The following is a 12559-nucleotide window of genomic DNA, read 5'->3' on the forward strand; positions in this document are numbered from 1 at the left end:
GCTCTCGGGCTGGCAGGTCAGGGATGCACGTTTCCATGCGGGCTGAGAGTCGCACAGTTTGCCTGGTGCGTACTGCCATCTGAGCGCCCTGAACGCGGGGGACTGAGGCACGCACCGGCTGGGGCTCGCGTGCTCTCTCCAGGAGCCAGGGTCGGGGGCTGGGAACGGCCCGCGTGCTGCCCCACGGTCACCGGGGTCTCGCAGACTCAGGTGCCAGCAGCCCAATCCCACGGGGAGAGTGAAATCCATCGCAGAGAGAGACGATTTAATAAAAATATAGATATGTCTAAGGACAGTTGGGGGACAAAATCGATTTTCTCCAGTCTTGTGCAGACTCCCATTTCCCTCAAAAATGCCTGGTGTATTCTGATCATGGCGAACAGGAAACACTCAGGGGAGGAGCGTCAGGGGCTGGGTCAGGGCAGGCAGGACCCAGCAACAGCAAGAAGGGACAGGATGGGGACGGGAAAGGGTGGGATGGGGGTGGACAGGACCGGACAGGACAGGATCCCAGCTCCTCTTCCCTCCCCCGCCACTGAGTCTCACCAAAGCCGGCTGCCACCCCCACAGGGGCTCCTTCTGGAAGGAGCACTGGGGAGCTGTGGAGTGGACGCCGGGGCAGCGGGATGGGCAGGTGGGTGGCCAAGGAGAGACCTGGGTCCCTTCAATCGGGGATCTGAGTCTAGCCCGCACAGCTCAGGGTAGAAGGGCCGGGGAAGACCACCTGTCCCAGAGAGAACGCCCACCAGGCACATCCCGCGAGGTTGCTGCACAGGACTTGTCCCCATGGAGGACACTGGATGGGAGGCCACCCACCCTCGTGGCCACGCAGGGAAGCCAGATGCCACACAAATAGGGCCACCCTGGGCAACAATGAAAGCACAAGAGGTCTTCCTGCAGAGAAAAATCCAAACAAATTCCCCAAGAGGCAAAGGAGAGTTTTCTTCATGACCATTTAAGCAAACTTCCTCACATGTAATGAGGAACGGGCCTGTTGTTCAGAGATCAAAAGAACAGGATCAATTCTTTCCCCTGCCTCGTTTTGTAAGAGATTCTGAGAGTGCATGTGTGTGCGTGTGCAAAGCAGCTCCGAGCCCCTCCTCTGTCCATGACCTCATGCACCCCTCCAGCAATCCCATGAGCTCAGTGGGGTGCCCCCATTTCCCCTTGCCAATGAGGAAACTGAAGCCAGATGCTCCCAAACTGTCCCTTCACTGTTCTGCACCCCCTTCTGGATTGGTGGGTGCAAGCCTTGGGGGGCCCCCAGCCTGGGCATGGCTCACAGCACACACAGCCACGCAAACCCTGCACCACACACGACCACACACAGCCACACACACGCCACCACACGTGGCCACGTAAGCCCTACGCCACACAAAGCTCTGCAAACCCCACACGACAGCACAAACCCCACGCTGTACCACACCACTCTGCACGTGCTACATGGCCACACAAACCCCGCACTTAAACACACACAGCGACCCCCAGAAGCACGTGACGGCACAATAATCCACTTAAAGATTAGTTCTCAATTGACCTGATTTTGTCTTTAAAATGTCTCGAGACGATAAAGAAAGAGACAACTGGTCTTTACTCTGGCATTTCGTGACATTTGCTGCTTCAGGTGAACACAGGGTGAAATTCAAACCGTACAGAACCATTAACCCACTGACGGGCGCTCGGCACTGCAAAATCAGTCTGCTTTGACAAAGGCGTGACACCCTGCCCAGGGGGCCATTTCTGGGACCTCGAACTCATCAGCTGTCAGCGGTGTGCATGCGCCAGGGCCTGGGACGGCAAGGACTTGTCCGAGAGCACGTGGGAACGCCACGTGAAGTGCGGAGCAACAGACCACAAGTGGCCCTCCGTCTGCACCACGCCGCCCCGCGTGGGAGGAAAACCAGCCGGAAAGTCTGCACGGACTCCGACCCCTCTAGCTTCAGGGCAAAGGGGAGAGCAGGGTGGCCCAAAGCAGAGCAGAGGTGCTGCCCCGTCCTCCCAGAGGCCCGGGCTGGCAGGATTCTATGGGGACACTCGCCGGCCTCCAGGAGGGGCTGCGACCTCCCGGTCATCTATGCACGGCCCTCCGAGGGCAAGCACACTGGAGATGACAAAGCCCCTCCCAGGCGAGTGAGAGCAGCTTCTCTCCACCTGCTTCCACGCGGAATGCCACGCGGAGCTTCGGAGGCCGGGAGTCCGAGCAGACAAAGGCTCGAGCTGCGGAGCGCTTGCTTTGAGGCTGCCCGTGATGCTGTGGCACAGGGACGCCCACGGGCCCCGCGGTGAGGCAGCCTCAGCCCGCTCCTGCACACCGAGCCCCGCAGCCTCCATGAGGCCCCGGCTTTGGGTGCTGTTGCACTTCTGTAAGTCAGAGACGCCCCACAAAGCTGTTTCCTGACCACAGGTCTCTGAGATCTGCAGGGGTGCAAGTCGGGAGGCCCGCCGAGTGCAGGGCTGCGCCCGAGGAGGGGTTCCAAGGTCACGTACTGGAATCTGGCCTGGTCTGCAACGGATCCTGCACGGTTACGAGAGACGACTTCATCCAACCCACCTCTGAGGAAGGGGACCGATGACAGGGCATAAAGAAGCTCCGTCCAATGATTGAAACCAGACTCTTGAGAGTGACCTGCAGGCTGGCTGCGCAGGGCGGTCAAGAAGTCCCCATCGCGGGCGCCTGGGTGGCTCAGTTGGTTAAGCGACTGCCTTCGGCTCAGGTCATGATCCCGGAGTCCCAGAATCGAGTCCCGCATCAGACTCTTTGCTCGGCAGGGAGTCTGCTTCTCCCTCTGACCCTCCCCTCTCTCCTGTGCTCTCTCTCATTCTCTCTCTCAAATAAATAAATAAAATCTTTAAAAAAAAAAAAGAAGAAGTCGTCCCCATCGCGGCAGCTTGGCCAAAGGGAAGGTCTCAAGAACCCGTGTGCAGCCTGAGCCACCGTTGGGGGGAGGGGGTTGGCCAGAGTTCATGCTCCTCCCTGTTCATGCGCCCTTCGACCTTTCACCTTCTTCCCTCAGCCCTCCTTTCGGGAAGCATCCATTCCCATCCCACTGCACACGGGTGCCTACGGGCACCGCCTCTGAGGACCACATGGGTGTGCATGTGTCTGCCTGTGTGCATGAGCTGAGGGACACATGGGAGCACAGGGGATCCCACTATAGAGGGACACCAGCTGTGGCACCAGGAAGGACCTGAATGGCGGAGGCCAGCGTCACAGAGCACTGGCTGGACCCCTCACTGAGCGGTCTCACCTCCTTCACCTTGGAATGAACCCAAGGGGAAAAGCCATGTTGACCACATAGCGAGAGGATGTGGAAAAGGTTTCAAAAGTTCAAACAAGAAAATTAAATTATGCATAATTCCACTGACCAAAACTAAACGATGCTAACAGTGTGATCTGTTTCTGTTAAGTCTTTTCTCTGTGCAGACGACACAAGCAAACTCAGGGTCACCTTTATATCTATACATGCATGTAAATCTACATATGTATCTCATACGTGTGCACATACAGACATGTTCTTACCCACGTAGCATGCAGATGTACAGTCTACATGCGTACATACATTTTACATGTATGCTCGTGTGTGGCTGGGTATTTGTGTGTACCCTGCATGTGCCTGCATGTGCAGACCACGTGTGCATCTGTAGATGCATGTGGAGTGTTGCACACGCCCATGCATATGTACATGTGTGCATATGAAACACACATCTACACACACAGACGTATACGGATGTGTATAATTTCAGATTGTGCTTTTCCCTTGCACAGCAACATGCTGCGAGCACTTTCCCACATCAGGAACTAGTCTTTGAAGACAGGATTTGGGACAGTTGTGGAATATTCTAAGCAGCAAGTACTATAACCTAGAGAACTGGCCTCCTAACACTAGATGCTCAGGGTGTAGACGGTTTGTTTTCACAAAATTTGAACAAGGGGAACTACTGGGTCCGGGTAAGGCTGTGGACGTAAATTGCGAACAGCTCTCACCCCTGCAGGAAGGAAGGACCATGCCTGCTCACGCCGGCGTCTTCGGTGTTAAAGAAGTGCACTGTAAAGAGCGTCGCTCATTTCGCAGGTGGCCTCCGTCTCACTTTCCAGTTCTTCACGGACGACTGGGAGATAGACGCGCCCTCACCAGGCAGCTGCGTGAATTCCTCTGTGGCCTGACCACTGGTCGCTCTCCCACAGCAGCTCGCGTGAGCTGTCTGCATGTTACAAACATGGGCTACATCGGATCCCGTCTGTGAGGTCTTCCCTGTGTTCCACCTGCCGTTTAACTTTGTGGATGGTGTTTCAGACGGACAGACGTTTACAGTTGCGAGGCTGTGTTTGCAACGTGTCCCCCTAGAGACAGCAGGCGTTTTCTCGGACTAGGCACCTGGGACTCCGGCTGTTGTAAACAAACAGCTTAGGGTGAGGTGCTTCCGCTCCACTGAGAGCCGGTCTCAGACCAGCAGCAGCCACACACCCAGGTCTGTCTGTCTGTCCTGGTTCACATGCTTGGGCTGAGGGGTCCGCACTTAGGCAAGGGTTTCTGAGCCCCCCCCACCTGCTCAGTGCCAGGCTCTGAGCCCCCCCCAGCAGGAGGCAGCAGGGGCCTTCACAGCAAACACCAGCACGGCGCGAGCGCACTCCCTGAGAGTCCACGCATCCAGAAAACCCATTTTTAATGTCCCTGGCACGTGTGTATGTACGCACGCACTGCACGGGCAGGAGCAGGGAGCCTTTGCTGAACACGCATCTATCGTACCGCCAAGGCAGATGCGTGCTGCGGGCGCAGAGGGGACTGTCCCCGGTGTCCCCTACATACGGCTGGCTGCTGACTATAGATCGTCCTCAGCATGTTGAGATAAGGATTCTTTTATTTCTATGCTAGTAAGGGTAGAGTTGCTTTTTGGCTATTAAATGCAGGAAAAGCTACTATATTTCTTAAGAGATCATGTGACTTAACACCTTGGCTGGGCGCTAGGACGTTCCCTCAGCAGTGAGCAGGAAGAGCTAGCATGGCAGACCTGGTTCTCAAGGGGCCTGGTCGCAGGGCTGACCCTTGGCTGGCATCCAGAACATGCTCTTGAGAGGACCCCTCCGTGGCAAAGCCGGGGCTCCGTGCCAGCCCACAGACACTGCTGGTACAGCGTTCATGGTAAACACCGGCTTTCCTTCTGGGATCTGCAATCTTGGTGACCTGCCCCCAGTAAAAACCTGGGGCTCTGGGTGTCTACCGGGCTTCCCTGGGCTGAGACGAGGCACCGCTCCGCATGGCTCCCGTGGGGAAGGCACGAGGAGCCTGCACCCGGCTCCCCTACCCTCCTCCTGGGCACCTTCCCCCCATGGACCCAGCAGCACATCTCTGCCGTGTGGTGGTGACAAATCTTAGTCATGAGTAGGACCATATGCTGAGGCTCGTGAGCCCTTCTAAGGAAGCCCTGCATGAGTGGGGTCCCGACACAAAGAGATTTGTCAAGAGTAAACCAGTTCAGAATTCCTGGGAAAGAATTTTTTATGGAATATTTTTATTTAATATATTAATGGGCTAAATCTGCTGGTACTTTATCAAGGATTTTGGTATTTCTACCACAAGTGAAACTAGATTCTAATTTCACTTTTATAGGTGCTGTCTTTCATATTAATAAATAAAAAATTCCTTTACTCAACCCATGTTTACATTCATGCCTTCCCGGGTCAGGCGCTGGGCCAGGGCCAAGGGAGCCTGGTGAGCAGGGCCAAGACTGGCCTGACGGCATGGCATTTCACACGGTCAGCTCCGCACACAGACAGACACGCGGAGAACAGACGCAGGTCAGTGATAGTTCAGAGTGAGACAGGCCGATGTGAAGGAAGTGCCTGGGCGTGCAGCTCTGAGAAACATAGGCAAGCTCCCCATTTCTCTAAGTCCGAGGTCACACGGTGACAGGTTCTTAGAAAGTTTGAGAGAACTCAATGGAAAGACAGTTTCTGACCTCAGAACCGTATTTAAAGGTAAGACTTTTGAAAATGTTGGAACTCACCCCCAAATTATGGATCCATTTGAGGGTTGTTTTTTTTACTTTATCTTGTGGCAATTCTGGCATTTTATATTCTCCCTAAATCTCTGCATTCTCCCTCCCCAAAATGCAGGAGGATGGATGTCTCCACCCGCGTATCTGGGTCCACAGGAAGGCCAGCCTGCTTTACTGATATTTGTAAATGCCTTCTAAGTGAGAAGTTCTTAATTCTACTCACGAACTCCATTTTCTGACCCCTTCATTTATGTTCACTAATTCCTTTACCACCTTTATCGTATGTTGACTTTATTTTTCCCTATCTAACCTCTTGAGTTAAAGGGTTAGTATTTTTTTAATGTTTTTACATAATAAAAATATGTTGGCTGAGAATCTGTGTTCAAGCCCAACACGAGTCACTTCCCATGTGTTTTGTTTTGTTTTTTTAATTGATTTAATATATTATTTATTATTTGAAAGAGCGAGCGAGTGAGGACAAGCAGGGGGAGAGGCAAAGGGAGAGGGAGAGAGAATCTCAAGCAGATTCCATGCTGAGAACAGAGCCCAACGTGCGGCTCAATCTCATGACCCTGAGATCACAACCTGAGCCAAAACCAAGAGTCAGACGCCAGCCGACTGAGCCACCCAGGTGCCCCATATCTCATGTGTTCTTAAAAACCATTCTATATTTACAGGATCACTTTCTTCTTGAGCAGGCTCCTTAATATCTAAATGCCTAATTATTCAGTTTTAACTTTGTTAGTATCTCACTGTAAAGGATTATGCTCAGTGAATATAGGCTGTATTATTCCAGCTTTTCAGACTTTGACAACATTTATGGCTTAGGTCAGATAATTTACTTTGTAAATGTTCCACAGAAACTTGGAAGACGCAGTGGTGGTTCGTACAACTAAAACCACCCAAAGCTCTCAGGCCAGCCGTGGTTTCGGCATCTAGATTCACAATGACCTCACCTTTAACCACCGCGTCTCCTCCTACGCTTGCTTCATTTGAGTCTGTTTTATAAAGTTCTGAATTCAAGTCTAACAGACAGAAGAGCACACAAATCAAGACCTCGGTGAAGGAGCACTGTATCCAAGCTCCCAGAAGTTTCTGCCCACGATTAAGCACAGAGGTGCCGCTAGGACCACCTATGACATCATCCTGTCTGCTCTGTTTAACTTTCCTCCTCACAACCTGACAGAAATCCTGCCTGCCTTGTTTCCTTCCTGTCTGTGCCACCTGCCCGCGGCCGCCCCTTCCCCTGCATGTCCTAAGGCCCCTAGGTTCTGGCTGCTGTCCTCTGAGCTGCACCCCCCACCTCTCCTCAGGGCTCCCTGCCCCAAAGCCATTCTGCTGCTACGTCCCAGTCCTCTTCCCCAAGTCCCTGGCCCTTGGGACACCGTGTTAGGAGTTAGGGAAGGCCAGGAGGCCTCCCTGGCTCTGTCTTTCTCAGGCTGTCTCCTGACTGCCGCCTTGCCCCGGCCTCCACCCCGGCCCCCCTGCACGCTCAGCACCAGCCTCGCTGACTTACTGCCAGTTGCAGAGCAGCTTGTCCAGCACGGGCCCCTCTCCTGGGTGCCCTGCCCTGCTCTATGCCTCTGCTACAGGCCCCCGCTCTGGCCCCACGGCCCCATCCCAGGCCCTGCACTGAGCTGCAAGCAGCCCCTCCACTCGTCTGTCACCCCAGCCGGCCCACACATGTGGGGTGGGGGAGACAGAGTCTGGAGACAGATGGCACAGGGCCTGGCCCAGAGGGAGGGCGCTGAGGGCCGCGCTGGCCCACCAGGAACATCAGAGCAGACACAGGCCCTGCCGACAGGTGCTGCCCGCACCTGGTCCCTCCTGCTCCCACGGAGTGGCCACCCGCCATCCACAGGAGCCAAAGGGCCAGGCGCCTGGGCCAAGCACGGCAGGCCAGCTCCCCGAGGGCCTTCTCATGCCACCTACGAAGCAGCGGGAGCTCTCCCCACAATGTGGGGCACAGAGCCAGGCGCCCGCTCACATGGAGCTCGTCTCTGCGCGTGAATGGGGTGCAGATGACGGCCGGCCCACCGGGTCCTGCCCTGTGCTCACAGGCCCCGTTTCCACTAACGAGGCTCTCCATCCACCAACAGAGATGAGCCAGTGGATTCCCGTCCTGGAAGTATTTCCTGACCTCTACGTTCCCGAGGACCCCACGGAAGGCCCATACTTCCACTGCAAATTCCACACTCTGTTCACAATCATTTACTCTCCTTCCTCTGAAAAACTGCATGCCGCCACCTTCTCTGTGTGTCTAAGGGACTCGCTCTCCTCAAAATCAAAACAAAGATGCCGATTCCTCCGTAGGGAGAATTTCCCAGTCTCACAGAGCACCTCTGTGTCCACGCTGCCTCTGGGCCACAGTCCCAGGAGGCCGGCGGGACAGGAAGAGTCCGGCTGGGTGCTCCAACAAGCACCAGGGTGGGCACCAGGGTGGGGGGCACACCGGGCCATGGAGGCAGGGAAGGCTGGCTGTGAAGGAGGACCAGCGGGGCGGGGGCAGCACAGGGCCACACAGGGCTGCACTCAGACCCCCACAACCATGGGATGCCAAATGAAGCAGCTTAGACTTCAGGGGATAAAGTGACAGGATTTTCTAGAGTGGCTCACTTGCAGCTATTTTGTAATGCCTGAACTTACAAACCAGCCAGAGATGCCAGCAAAGGCAACACCCGAAGCCTGACATCTCCCATTGGAGAGAAGGAGCATGCTCAGAGGGAGCACAATGCCTCGCGGACAAGCCTGCAGTTCTGGAACAGGGCTGGAGCCCCGGAAGTGGGAGCCACGCCAGGTTCGCACGCCGCCGGACACGCTGGAGGCAGCCCGTGGATGGCTTATTCGGCCACATGTGCCTGAAGGGGGGTGGAGAGGGCCTCAGCCGCTCACAGCACAGCGAATCCCTCACCCTCTCTTGCCGTGAGCTCTCTTGCCGGGAAACAACCCCCCCCCCCACCCACCCAGAGGCCCAGGAAGAGGCGGAGCCTGCTGGATGCACCCTCAGGGGACATAAGACTTTGTGCACAAAGGAGGTCCTTCCACCCAAAGACCCTACAAAAGCTCGTTAGAACAAGGCAAAGGGAGGGCAGAACCCAGGCTGTCGGCACAGAGGCTCAGACCTCAGCAGCCGGTGGAGATGGGAGCAGGCAGTGTGTGGAAGGGGTGCACTCTGGTGCCGTAGGAGGGCTGGGAAACTGAGTCATCTGCAGGAAGGGTGGGGCGAGCTCTGGCCGGGACGGCCGATCCTCAAGTTAAAGTACAAAGCTTCTGGGCACTAAGACTCAGGGCAGGAGCGAACGCCCACTCCAGAAGGTGCCTCCCTCCACCCAGAGAACCCAGCAGGCCCTCGGGGATGTTCACGGAACCACACACAACCAGACCACCGGCCTGGGCGAGCCTCCGAAGCCAAGGTGCACTGCCTGCCCAAGTTCAGGGGAACTGAACCCAGGGGGCAGAGCCCATCACCTCTTACCCGGTACCTGCAGCAGGGGGCCTGGTGGACACCAGGGGAGTCTCCTTGCTCCTGGGAAGCCTTTCTCCTCGGGAAAGGACTTAAAGCAACACTATTTCCCAAGGGGCACATTACAAGTCTGCACAGAGTGAGAACGGGGGCTTTTAAAGCCTCTTCCCAGGAACATTCTCTTGCTGGAGACTTCGGTTCTTGGTCTCAGTCACTCAGGCTGTCCTCCCTGGGTGCACTCATTGTCCTAAAATGTCACGATTACAAACACGATTCCCCCACGCTCACCAGGACTCCAAAGGTTCTTTATTTAATTTCTGTTTTCCTATTTCCTCTCCCATTTAGTTCAGTCCTTCACAACTCACTGCCGTGTTTGTACCATGCACTCGGTCAACCCCCGTGACGCTGAAGCCCTGGGTCGTCCCCTGCCCCCCACATTCTGCATGGGCTCTGCTGGTCTCCTGGCCCCGTGAATCTCAAGCTCGTGCGCAGGACTCTGAGAGGCCGGCAAGCCGCTTTCGGCCACTGCCCAGGCAAACCCTCTCAGCAGCACCGGGGAAGGTCTGCAGCCAAACAGCAACACGCGGGGCTCCTAGAAACGGTGGTAAAACATGGCGGGCGAATGAACCATGGGACTTGGCAACACATCTTCCAAGCCCCCAGGAACACCGCCACCCGGGGTCATCTGCCACATGGCAGAGCCCCAAGCCGCCCCCTCACGGGGGCTCTTGTGTGAGGAGCATCAGACGGGAGGCCCCAACGGGCCCGGGGTGAGGAGGGGCCGGGGCCAGCCCAGCACCGACCTCCTGGCCGGCACCTTCCCCGGACCTCGCTCAGGTCCCTCGCGTGCAGGGCTGCTCCCACCTGCCATCCTCCAGCCCAGTGTGGTCACAGCCCCGCGTCAGCCCCGTCCTGGCACTTCATACTAATGAACACAAGCTAGAAGCACACTCCCCACGATGTGAGCCACCCTGTGGGAAGGGGATCCTGGTGGCACTGTCCCTATTTGGGGAGCAGGGGAGGAAATGGGGGGCAGAGTGGCAAAGCCCCTTGTGTAAGGTCACTCATCTGTTATGAGTCTCTCTACCCAACCAGAACTCAAGGGCCAGTGGGCGAGGGACATTTCCCAGGCACACATGGCTCAGGGTTGCCCAGGGTCAGGGCTCAAGAGTGATTTCTGGGGTGATGACGAGCCTCCCACCTTAGCACATTCTCACGCACAGCACCCCACGGTCATGAACTCCTATCGCCCCGAGTTCTGTCTCACCTCCCCCCAGCAGGCAGAGCTCCAGGAGGGAGGCAGTGAGAATCCCACACGTGGTCAGCCTGGAGAACCGCGGTCCCCCGGTATCATCTGTTCTCCAGGAGGCACTCGGGGAGTCAGCCCAAGCCCAGGGGTGTGTGCTGACCAGGGTCACACCACGGCTGGCCACTGTGCCCCGGGGAAGCTGTGCCCATCTCCCTCAGAGAAACACCCAGGCTCTCCACGGGCCAGGGTCTGGCTCAGCCAGCACTCTTCTCCCAAACCTCCCACAAGGAGCCAGAGTGCCACAAGGCCAAGCAGACTGCCCAGAGCCACCACACCGTGACCCCGGACATAGGGCCTACTAGTTTGTCCCTGACCTAAAAGCCAAGGGGCTCGAGGAGGTGAAGTGGCCAGACTGTCCCCAGCCAGGTGGGGCAGAGCCCGGTCCCTGGTCCCCACCGATGGTGTCCTCTTCCGTGTACCTGAGGGGCCCCACCTTCCCAGGTCACCAGGCAGAAGGACTCGGGCACCTGGGGTCCCAGTGGATAGCACCCTGTGAAGGGGTCAACACCCCCATGGTACTCAGGCCACCACATGGAGGCACACTTGGGGGTGGGGACGGGCTGGGGACTCAGCACCCACGGAGCCCCTAGTCGAGCACAGAGCTGAGTGGGAGCCAGTGTGGCTCTCCACCAAGTCGCTGAGGAAACTGCCCAGGGAGGCCAAGCAACATGTCCGAGTCACACAGCTGCCAAGCGGCCAGCCGCCCAGGCCGTCTGCTCACGGACCAGCACCTCCCCTAATGCATCGCAACCCTGAGCCACCCCTTGGGGCCACGCTGTGGAGGACACACACAGGCTCAGGAAGCACCCCGGAAGTCCGGGAAAGGGCTGAATTTCTGGCTCCGCGGGAGCGCGGCCAGCCCACTTTCCTGGGTCGGCCGAGCTCACCAACAGCAAGAGGTCAGGCTCGCAGCTCCAGCACAGACAGCCCCGGGAACGACAGTGTCATGAACCTCCCCCAGGAGAAAATCAAGTGCAGGGCCTTTTGAGAAGGCATTTACTTACCTGGAAATCCCGCTCTTCTAGAATTTCCTTCCTCCATCTCACCAGAAAAGCAGCGCAGACGTACAGGTGGAAATGAGAGAAGCCGTCAGGTTCAGACTGCAAGAGAGAACACAGGGGACGTGAGTGCGCCCACACGACCACGTGGCCACCCGGCGGCCAGCTTACCCCCCCACCAGGCAGAGCCCCCAGGAGCTCTCAGACAGTGCAAAGCGTGCATGACTTGCTCGCTTTTACTTTTTCTCATCTCCTCCGCACCAATACAGGCTTCTGATGAAGAGGAGGTGAGCAGCTTGTTCATCCGCCTCTCCTGCACGGATGACAGCCAGCAATAACAGAAGGCAGACCATGAGAAGGCATCCTGTGCCACAAACCGGGGAGGACACCTGCCCACAGGGGCCGGGTCACTGGCAGGGGCTGAACTGCGGTCCTCGCTCCCCCAAGGGCGCCCCCAGGGAAACGAAGCCAGCTGGAATCGGTGGGGTAGGGAGGAGGCTCCGCACACATGCCCCTACCACCCCACAGGCTCCTCACCAGGCCAAGGCTCCCTTCCCACCAGGGGTTCAGCTTGCCCCCTCTTCAGGGGCGCCCCCTCCTCCCGTGCCTGGCCTTAGTTCAGGCATGCAGCCCCAACTTCTGAAACCAGGGTTCTCAAAACTCAGCTCTTCCCATTCTCTTAAAACACAATGGAGTTACAAATCAGTAACCAAAGAAAGCTCATAAGACAAAACAAAATCAAAATGAACCACACATGTTTCTAGATTTTTAAAAAAGCATGCTAAGAGGGCG

At 56.7% G+C, this 12559-nt stretch overlaps 1 long non-coding RNA gene across 1 annotated transcript in view; it reads right to left on the reverse strand.

Moving 5' to 3' along the window:
- LOC117997759 overlaps positions 1-11866 on the reverse strand; it is a 37474-nt gene extending 25608 nt beyond the window's left edge. Inside the window, exon 1 of the long non-coding RNA XR_004675879.1 lies at positions 11774-11866. This is a non-coding gene — a long non-coding RNA (uncharacterized LOC117997759). The remainder of the gene's footprint in view (positions 1-11773) is intronic.
- Positions 11867-12559: the final 693 nt, after the last annotated feature.

This window comes from Mirounga leonina, unplaced genomic scaffold (genome assembly GCF_011800145.1).
Source record: "Mirounga leonina isolate KUSES-001 unplaced genomic scaffold, KU_Mleo_1.0 Mir_375, whole genome shotgun sequence".
Lineage (NCBI taxonomy): Eukaryota > Metazoa > Chordata > Mammalia > Carnivora > Phocidae > Mirounga > Mirounga leonina.